Source organism: Nicotiana tomentosiformis, chromosome 2 (assembly GCF_000390325.3).
Source record: "Nicotiana tomentosiformis chromosome 2, ASM39032v3, whole genome shotgun sequence".
NCBI classification, from domain to species: Eukaryota; Viridiplantae; Streptophyta; class Magnoliopsida; order Solanales; family Solanaceae; genus Nicotiana; species Nicotiana tomentosiformis.
In genome coordinates, this window is record NC_090813.1 from 136,572,777 (window position 1) to 136,582,854 (window position 10,078).

The window sequence follows — 10,078 nt, forward strand, 5'->3', positions numbered from 1 at the left end:
TTAGCTCGGGTGGTTCGAAACTCACCTGAGTCACCCAGGACCCTATCCATTTGTACCAACAAGTTCATAACCATAATTCGGACCTGCTCGAAGCCTCGGAACTAAGAATCATATTCTAAAACCAAATTAATCAACTTATGAACTTCAAACTTCTTCAACTAGTTCCGAACACGACGAATCACACTTAGACAACTCAGAATGACGCCAAATTTTACGCCCAAGTCATAAATAACCATACGAACCTTTTTCCAAGCCCGCAATTCGAAACGGACATTGATAACACCAAAGTCTACTACAAACCAAATTTAAGAAACTCTAAAACCTTCAAGACGCCAACTTCCAACATTAAGCGCCGAAATGCACCCGTGTCACCTGAAACTCGATTCGAAGACACGCCCAAGTCTAAATTCACCATACGAACCGACTAGAACCATTAAATTCAGGTTCCGGAGTCGTTTACTCAAAATGTTAACTCAAGTCAAATTTGGCTATCGTAGGCCATTATTAAGGAATTAAGTGTTCCCAATTCAACCCGAACCCTTCCAAAACCAAACCAACCATCCCCGTAAGTCATAAAATAGTAAAAGCACATACGAAAAGTCTCAAACAGAGGAACAAAGATCTAGAAAGTAAAACCACCGATCGAGTCGTTACAGATTAGTGCAATTCGTGCATATGTCAGATAGAAATACAAAACTTTTTATCATAAAAGTAGCGACTTCAAAATCATATTTTGATTGAGTTGAGGATTACTTTTGACTATGCACATGTGCTCTTAATATTTTACGAGTTGGTCAATTACATAAAGCAAACATGCTAATGTGGACGTCGCACAGCTTCAACTAACACAGCAGTAACTGATTTATACTTATGACATAGTAGTCTTAGTCTAAATATCCTGAAGCAGCTGACACATTGCATCATAAGATGAGCCTCCCTTACTTAGAGCATTCTCTGCACTCACCTTTAATTTCTTCACCTTTTCTCTGATTGCCTTTCCTTCTTCATATATACTGCAAAGTCCTCCTCACCATTTTCGCTATCTCCCTCTCTTTCCACCACTTTCTTTGTTGGCAGCACTTCTGGCCGTTCTGCTATTCCTAGCTCCTCCGTTAGCATAGCCGCATTCATTTTTCTGTTCTGCATATAGTGGCCATGCAATCATGAGTATACCATTGTTCACACTTTCCGCAATTGAATTCTATTCACAATGCGTCAAAAATCCTTCCACCGATGGACGGCTTAAGATCTCCACCTGATGAGATTAACACAATTTTGGCTTGAAACGGATTAAAAAACGATTTCGTAAAGGCAATATTTGCTCTCATAATGAGTAATGAGATTTAAGATTCAAGTAACTTCAGTGAATATGACACGTTTTTTGAATTTCTACACTAACCAAATAATAGAAAAATTCTAGTAAAAAATGAATCGTTATGGGTAGTATTTTTTTTTTCTTTTTTTAAACCCCTCCCAAATTATGGGCATTACTTGAGATGAAATGTCTGATGCTTCCTTTCAGACGTAATTTATCGTTCCAAAATTTATCTTATTTACTAGTATTATCTACTATATTTAAACAACACTCGATCATTACCGATCCCGCATATTTAGTTCTAGCTAGAAATCATTCGGGCAAGTAATTCAGGCTGCTTTCAGTTCCTTGTCCCGGAGTGAAAAATGCACCGTCGTGAGCGCCACCGTCCGACGGTGGCCACACCACCCAAACAAACCTATTTTGGCTTAGCTCCAATTAAACACCAAGCTAGCTCAGTTATTTGTTCACTTGATAGTGTTCCACCACTACCAAAGGATACGTACAAAACTGACTCCAACTGCATGATTATCTAGCCATTGCCTAACGTAACGTTATTTTCATAGTTTCCGCTCGTGTACTCTGCTTTTCTTATCAATGGACCTATTGGGAAAATTGGCACCTTGACAATTGCACGTAATTATATTGTTCATTTTCTCTAAGCGCCTGTACTGATAAAGGTTCTAATTCTTCCCAAGTATTCATCAAAACACCATCCGAATAAGTATATTATATGCCTTGGATCATCCGAATACTGTTGATCATTTCGATCCAACATTGGATCTACCCACGTCTTCGGGTCGAATTGGATGGCCCATGCCAGGGCTCGAAACTAAAGCAGAGCTACATGAAGCTGCGACCTGCCCATGGAAAGGAATTGGAAGTAAATTACTTCGATAGCTTGAGGTTTAGAATTGGATGATTTGCCATATGTTAAATTCACACCATAAAGTTTGAGTGTCTTTTTTTCTTCCACTTGAACAAGAGTGGAGGAATTGAACGGAAGAAAATAAGAGAAAAGTTGGGGGAATCACTTTACTTTTCATTTTTAATTTGTAGAAATTGCTTCTAGGTCCGCTATCATTATTTGATTAGACACTAATGCATGGTAGGAACTCTTTGTTTTGACAATAATAATTCCCGTTTGATAAAGGTTTTCTTGTGTTTAAAGAGATCAAATTAATGCTCGTCTCACTTTTTGTTCATTTGTTTTGCTAAAAAATACATTGTATGTATTTAGTTGCCTCTTATGTAGAGCAGAATCATGATGAGTTAGGTAGGCTATTGCGATTTGGGACTCTACTTCATGATGAGTTAAGTATGCTCAATATTATGAAATGAAACAAAATCAAATAGCTACCTGTTTAAATAGCCACTGCATTTGTTCTACTGGACAGGACTAATTAATTACACTAGTTTAGGTGAAATGAAGACGCTTCAACCATCCTTAAGGGACAGAACAGATAGTAAAAATTAAATCTCACAACTTGAATTGTGGTATTTTAAGTTTGAATTAACTATTTAAAAATTATGGTTCAAGCAAATTATCTACAAGGACGGAACTAGAAGCTTGAGTATAGATTTAACCGAACCCAGTAGTTTTGCTCAAACAATACATTTGTGTTACAAAATTCATTAAATATGTACAGACATTAAGTAATTTTGCTCAAAAAACATACTTGTGTTATAAAATTTATTAAATATGTGTAAATATTAATTTTAGAACCTAATTATTAATACTTGAAATTGATGTTGTAAAATTCAAAATTCAGAAAGTTGAAATCGTGGCTCAGCTTCTGATTATCTAATACAGTTATGCATAGTCCGAATGTATCATGTTTAAAATAGTGAAGAACTAACCCCAAAGAGTCACAAGCAAACTAATCCCCAGCATCATATATTCGTGTTAACTTACAATAAGCAAACAGAGATTAAATCATTATGTATGGATTTTTGGTCAATTGGAAATCTTGTCAAACTAAAACCTGACACTCACCGACACATACAATGGAATTATTAACTGAACGTGTGATAAATTATTAACAGGTGTAATATTTTATTCAAAACTTGATTGTTCATTAGTCAAACTGAAACCCTGTCAGATAATGGTTCATTTACAAATATTTCATCTTGCTTTATCTTGTTTATCAACCACACAGGCATGATTATTTTTAGCAATTAGAGCTTTTGGGACATGCACGTAGAGAACCTGCTTATATTCTTTAAATTAAATTAATCGTGAAAAGTTTTGATGATATCACAGGAGAATTAGCGAAGGCTCAAAAAGCCAATAAAGCTTATAACTTACAGCAATTTCTTTCTTTGATCTTGCATAGCAATTTCTCATTTAGTTTTAGTGTTTTCATTCTTATCTTACCCTAACTAATATGCTAATTAATTGTTGCAGCACATATGGAAGTAAACTTCGCGACTTGATTTTGCTTTAGAAGTAGAAATATATGCCATTCATGTTATAAATAGAATTGTATTTAAGGTGAATATCTATATTTTAGAGAGGTTCTAGAGTTTATTACTTGGTGGCTAAGTGATCCTGAATCAATAAGAATTCTCTCTCTATACTTTTCTTTGTAATAATCTTCTTCTTTTATTGTTTCATAACACGTTATTTGCACGAGACTCTACCGTTTTGGATCACTTGTTGTGAAAAGATCAAAGTGTAGTTGAGGTCTTGTTCTTTCAAAATTAGGAAGTATGAATATGAAATTGAAAGTACGGGCCGGGAACAATTTTGTCAAGACAACAATGGTCAATTGATACAAACCTCAAAATCATTAAACTCTAAACAAGTTTAGTGGACACGCAAGGAGAATATTTCTTGAAGTCTTCAAAGTGATGGTGGGAATGGTCCACTTGCATTTTCTTGCTTCTTGCCTTATTACCCGACTCAAGCAGTTTTTAAGGTATGTGAAATGTTGCTATTTTGTAGTCGCTGCTACGAATTGGATTATTGATTTTACTTCACAATAATTTTATAAACTAAATTTCTTGTATTGAAAGATATATTTGTACTCTAGTAAATTTTGCAAGAATTATAACCACCTAAAGTGGTAATAGAGTTTGTAAGAAATTATAACCACTCGAAGTGATAAAATGCCTATGTTTTGCCATGATGAAATTTATGTATGATTGTGAGTACAAGAAGTGAAAATTTATCCTATTGAATTTGCTTTATTCTCTCATTCTCTTAAGAGAGTATGGTAGCAGTATGTGATAAGTCTGAAAAAAGACTAAATTATTACCGTGGAGGTATCAATGGATATGGACGTGAGAATAGACGAGATTATAATCATCATCATTGTTGTAATGAGAATAATAATGGTTCACAGAATCATACTTCACTTTGTGAAAGTAATGTTTGTCATTGATTTGGCATGAGATTTTATAAAGCACGTATTGATTATTATGCTCCATTCATGAAGTGAATGTGAAAATAATGTGATAATCATTATGAATACATATTCATTTTTGGAAGAATATGAATGTGCTAGTGGTAGTCAATATACCACACTCACCTCTAGAAAGAGGTTTGAGATGAAATATGAAAATACTTTCATTATTATGACATGAATGATCATTGATCACGTACCTATTATGATTATACCAAAATATTATGGCAACGTGATTATTACAGGGCAAAAGTAATAAGAGCAACATATCTTGCCTATAGTGATTTTGACCATGACCATAATGGTAAAATTTTCTCCTTGAAAGAGATATCCACTATATGGATGTTGATGAATATGTGGTAGTACAAAATTAATTGAGAGCTCTGAAAGAGCCAATTATAATATTTTAGAGAAATAAAATTGATTATTAATAAGGTATTGTGTCGTAGTAGGTCTCAAAGAAACTTATTGAATTTCTAAAGTATTCACGAAAATGGTTTGTTATATTAAAATTATAAATAAAGGAAAGATTTAATATCTTCCATTACTACAACTTGTAGCGGGGTAATATGTATGTGAAAAGCTACCCGCTTTATTTTTTAATTTGTACTATATAAATAAAATAATACCACAATAAAGTAAAAGCTTATTAATTTAAAAACTCATATCATAATAAACTTGGAGTTTATTGATAATTGCACACGACATGGTGTAAATCTGAAGTTTATCAATATTGATAATTTATTCAGTTGGCATAATTGGTTTAGCTATGTTAATTTAAGTATCATGTGCAAAAATAAAAGAGAATTCACATGGGTAAATATTAAAGAACTAGAAAGTTCTTTGTGAATTCTCTTGTGTTTCTTGTTCTTATTAATTAATAGACCAACTAAAATTGGGATTGAATCCCATGAATGCTGGAAATATCAAAGGTGAATATGGGCTCATTCATCTGTCATGTATACCACATAAGATGCATCTATGATATAGTTACATGTGTGACTATTATTAACCCGCAACCTGGTATTTGCGAGGTAACTTGCTCAATAATTGAATTAGAGCATAATTTTTATGATTTTCTATTCAAGACAGTTCATCTTGATAAGTTGGTTTATATCACAATTAATTTAGAAAAATAATTTATTGAGTGTCTCCACGTAATAGCTAAACTATTGCTTTTGAGAACGAAGCTATCTATTTCAGTTTGATATATGTTATATACGAAAGTATATTACATTCTCCCCTCATAAATGGTTCAGGTTTAGGAACCAAATAATTACATCTTATTATTATTGATGTGCGGTGTATATTTTGATTAACACCATAACGCACAAAGGTGGATTTTCAAAGTTGAGAGAGCAAGTTAGTTTTTCTAACATGAAGGGGAGATGGAATAAATAATTGAGAAAAGGTTATTTGAAATGAATTATCATTTGTACATCTAGATCCTCGAATATGATAATATGAACTTGAAGTTCATAAAAACATAATCCATCTACAATATATTATAAAGCATGCTAGACTCATTATAAAGCATGCTAGACTTACTTGTTGACCCAAAGAAAGTAACTATATTCTCACTGGAAATGCTCATGTTAGAATAAGTCCTAGAAGGACAAAGTCTATGGTACGCTTAAAGAGTATAGACAAATCGGTTTCAAATAAAATTATTGAAAAAGAAGATGAGAAAATGATTATAATAAGGAGGCAAGTGACCTAGAAAGTCACATGACATAACACTTCATAAAATCTCAGGAGAAGTTCAGGTACGTGAAAAGATGAATGAAGAGATCTCTATGTTATGCCTTTATGAAAAAAAGGATGTTGGAACCGATATACAATGTTTGTCGACTGCATCTATGATAACGCTAAGTATAGATGAGGATCTTAAATCTGTCTACAGACATAAAAATATTAGCCAACATGAAGAGAAACAATTCAAGTAGAATTGGTTTCATCTGAAAGATGTGTAGTTTTGGACCTGCAGTTCAAACACTTTAAAATATAGAGTTAATGGTGTGTGCAGTTAGGGGTGTCAATGGTTCGGTTTGGCCGGTTATTTTATAAAATTTATACCATACCAATTTTTCGGTTATTCTATTATGTATAACCAAAATTATACTTTTCGAAACCGTCCCAATCATGTCGGTTTCTCTTAGGTATCGGTGCGGTTCGGTTAATTTTCGGTATATTTTTAAATATCATATAAAATTAACTAGTAGAAGTAGAATGAAATAATATACGTTCTTTTATAAGACTTAGCAAATCTCTCTAGACATTTTACTGTTTAAAGGGTGATGAATTAAAAAAAAATGAAAGATGGCTAGAGTATAGATCCATCAACTATTCTATAATAACGTAAAAGAAACCAAGCAAAGGCAGAGAAAATATAAATCACACGAGTGAAAAAATATTAACCGAACGGGGACTCAAGAATAAAGTATATAGAAGATTAAATATTTAAAAAGATAAATCTAAACTATATGAAAGGAAACATATTCAATACATTGTAGTTTGCCACTCATTATCGCTAAAATACTTTGTATCTTGCTAATGAAGATACTTAAAATAACTTAGTTTAAGTAGATGCAGTATAATAGGTTTTAGAAATTAGTATTTTGAGTTTAATTACTTGTTGGCTCGTAATAATTTTCATAATTCCAATGCCCAAAGAAAACTTTACTGCATTATTATTTTTAAACTTACTAGATAAATATATTTTTCACACGTAAAATTTATTCGGTACGGTTTGGTATTTTTTTGATTTATTTTTATAAAATAAAAAACTACCCTAATTATCGGTGCAGTTATAGATTTATATAAAAGCCTATGGTTTCTTAACAAGAAACCTAAAAATCAATTTGGTACGGTACAGTTCGGTCGATTTAGTCGATTTTCGAATATCCATTGACACCCATATGTACTGTCACTTTTATCTATCTTATATGTCTAGCATGACATGAAAACTTGATATGCATCTAAAGTCTATTTATATGGCTAATACGACTTAACTTGTAACGACCCGACTGGTCGTTCTGAGCATTTGCATTCCATTCAGCTATTTGAAGTCTTGAGCAGTATCATATAATATTTTATAACTTGTGAGAATCGTTGGTTTTGGATTTCAGGGTATTCAAAATCGATTTGGAAGAATAAATTTCATTGTTGAAGCTTTAAGTTGGAAGAGTTGACCAAGTTTGACATTTGTGAATTTGACCCCGAAATGGAGTTTTGATGGTTCTGTTAGATCCGGATGGTGATTTGGACTCGGGCGTATGTCCGGATTTGCATTTGGATATTTCTAGAAGGTTTCAGCACTAATTAGCGAAAATTAAAATTTGAAGGTTTGGAAAGTTCATAAGTTTGACCGAGAGTTGACTTTGTGGATATCGTATTTGGATTGTGGTTCTAAGAATTGGAATAGTTTCGTTATGTCATTTGGGACTTGTGTGCAAAATTTGAGTCCATTCCATATTGACTTGATATGTTTCGGCGCGAGTTTTGGAAGTTCAAAGTTCAAAGTTCATCCAAGTTCAAATTTGGGTGCGATTCGTCATTTCCATGTTGTAATATGAGATTTGAGGCCTCGAATAGGTCAGTATTATGCTATGGGACTTGTTGGTATATTTGGTAGGGGTCCCGAGTGGCTCGGGTGAGTTACGGATGTGTTTCGGATCATTTTCCTTCATTTTGGCCTTGCTGGTGTGTTCTGGTTTCTGGTGCATGGATTATTCTTCGCGATGGAGGATTAGTAGATGCGATCGCGTAGAGGGAAATATGGAGTTGGGCGATTTCTTATTCGCGATCGTGATTAGTCAGATGCGATCGCGTAGCTTGGTGTTGAAGACTGTACGTGTTCGCATAGTGGATGTCGAGTTCGCGTAGGGCTGAGCTGACAGCAGGAGTTGGAAGCTTCTTCAACGCGTTCGCGTAATATTGGACGCGTTCGCAAAGCTTGGTCGTCTATGTGCTTCGCGTTTGCATGGGTACATTTCTGATCGCATAGTTTATTGTTAGGAGGCAGTGTGGTTTATTCTTCGCATTAGTTGGGCTTTGTTTGCGATCACATAATGTATTTTCTGGGCAGTGAAATTTTCTTCTTCGCGATCACGATGGTATTTCCGCAGTCGTGGTTCATTAATTCATCCAATGATTATAAAGTACTCTATTTCGGGGGTTTCGGCCATTTTTGCATTTTTGGAGCTATGGAGCTCGGATTGAGGCAATTCTTGAAGCAATCTTCACCATGTGGATTGGGGCAACTGTTCTCTACTCATTTTCGATTTTATATCATGAATCTATCTTTGTTTTCGGCATTAGATTGAGGGTTCCAAAAGAGAAATTGGGGATTTTTGGCTAACGTTTCATAGAGCAAATTCTTGAGTTTTGAACATCGATTCGAAGTCGGATTGGAGCGAAACTAGTATTATTGGACTCGTAATTGAATGGGTTATCGGATTTTGTGAGTTTTGTTGGGTTCCGAGGCGCGGGCCTGGGTTTGACCTTTTGGCCGATTTTTGACTTTTGATTAAAGATTCGACCTTTATCGTCTGGGTTTGCTTCCTTTGGTATTATTTGAACGTTTTTGAGTTGCTTTTGGCTAGTTTCGAGCTGTTCGGAAGTTGATACGTGCGAGATGGAATTTTTGCAGCATCGCTTGGCTTGCTCGGCATTGGATTTGGCTTGTTCAAGGTAAGTAACACTTCTAAACGTGTTGTTGAGGGTATGAACCCTGAATGTACGTATTATGTGTTTGGTGTTGAGGTGACGCACATGCTAGGTGACGGGCGTGTGGGCGTGCATCGTGTGAATTGTGACTCCGTTGTTTCTGCGGTACTGTGTAGTTACCTGACCTTATCTGTAACCATGAAATATCTATGTACTAGAGCTATTGAGATGTGATCCATGTTAGAAACCATGTCTAGGCTACATGTTTTTCTGTTGAGACCCATTAAGGTCATTTTTGCTGTTGAGTTATTTGCTTACATTGAAATTACATACTCAGTCGTGCACATTCATATGCATATCATATCTTAGTCTCTGTTATCATTTATTGATACACCACACAATTACTTTTGGGCGGATGTTTCATGACATTGTGAGACTAAGAGACTGGAGGAATTGATGATTGAGCGAGGTTGAGGGCCTGATTGTGAGGTTATTGATGGGATCGGGCTACACGCTGCAGCAAGTATTATTAATTTATGATTGGAGCGGGATGCACGCCGCATCAGATGTTATTGATTTATGCCATGATTGGCTTATTATAGCGATTGGGCTGAAGGAGCCTCTCTGGAGTCTGTACATACCCCCGGTGAGCGCAGGTATTTACTGAGTGCGACTACCGAGTGCGACT

The 10,078-nt window shown here is 34.8% G+C and overlaps 1 pseudogene; it reads right to left on the reverse strand.

Annotated features, from left to right (window-relative positions):
- Positions 1–889: 889 nt before the first annotated feature.
- Positions 890–3,662, reverse strand: LOC138905671 (anthocyanidin 3-O-glucosyltransferase 5-like; annotated as a pseudogene).
- Positions 3,663–10,078: the final 6,416 nt, after the last annotated feature.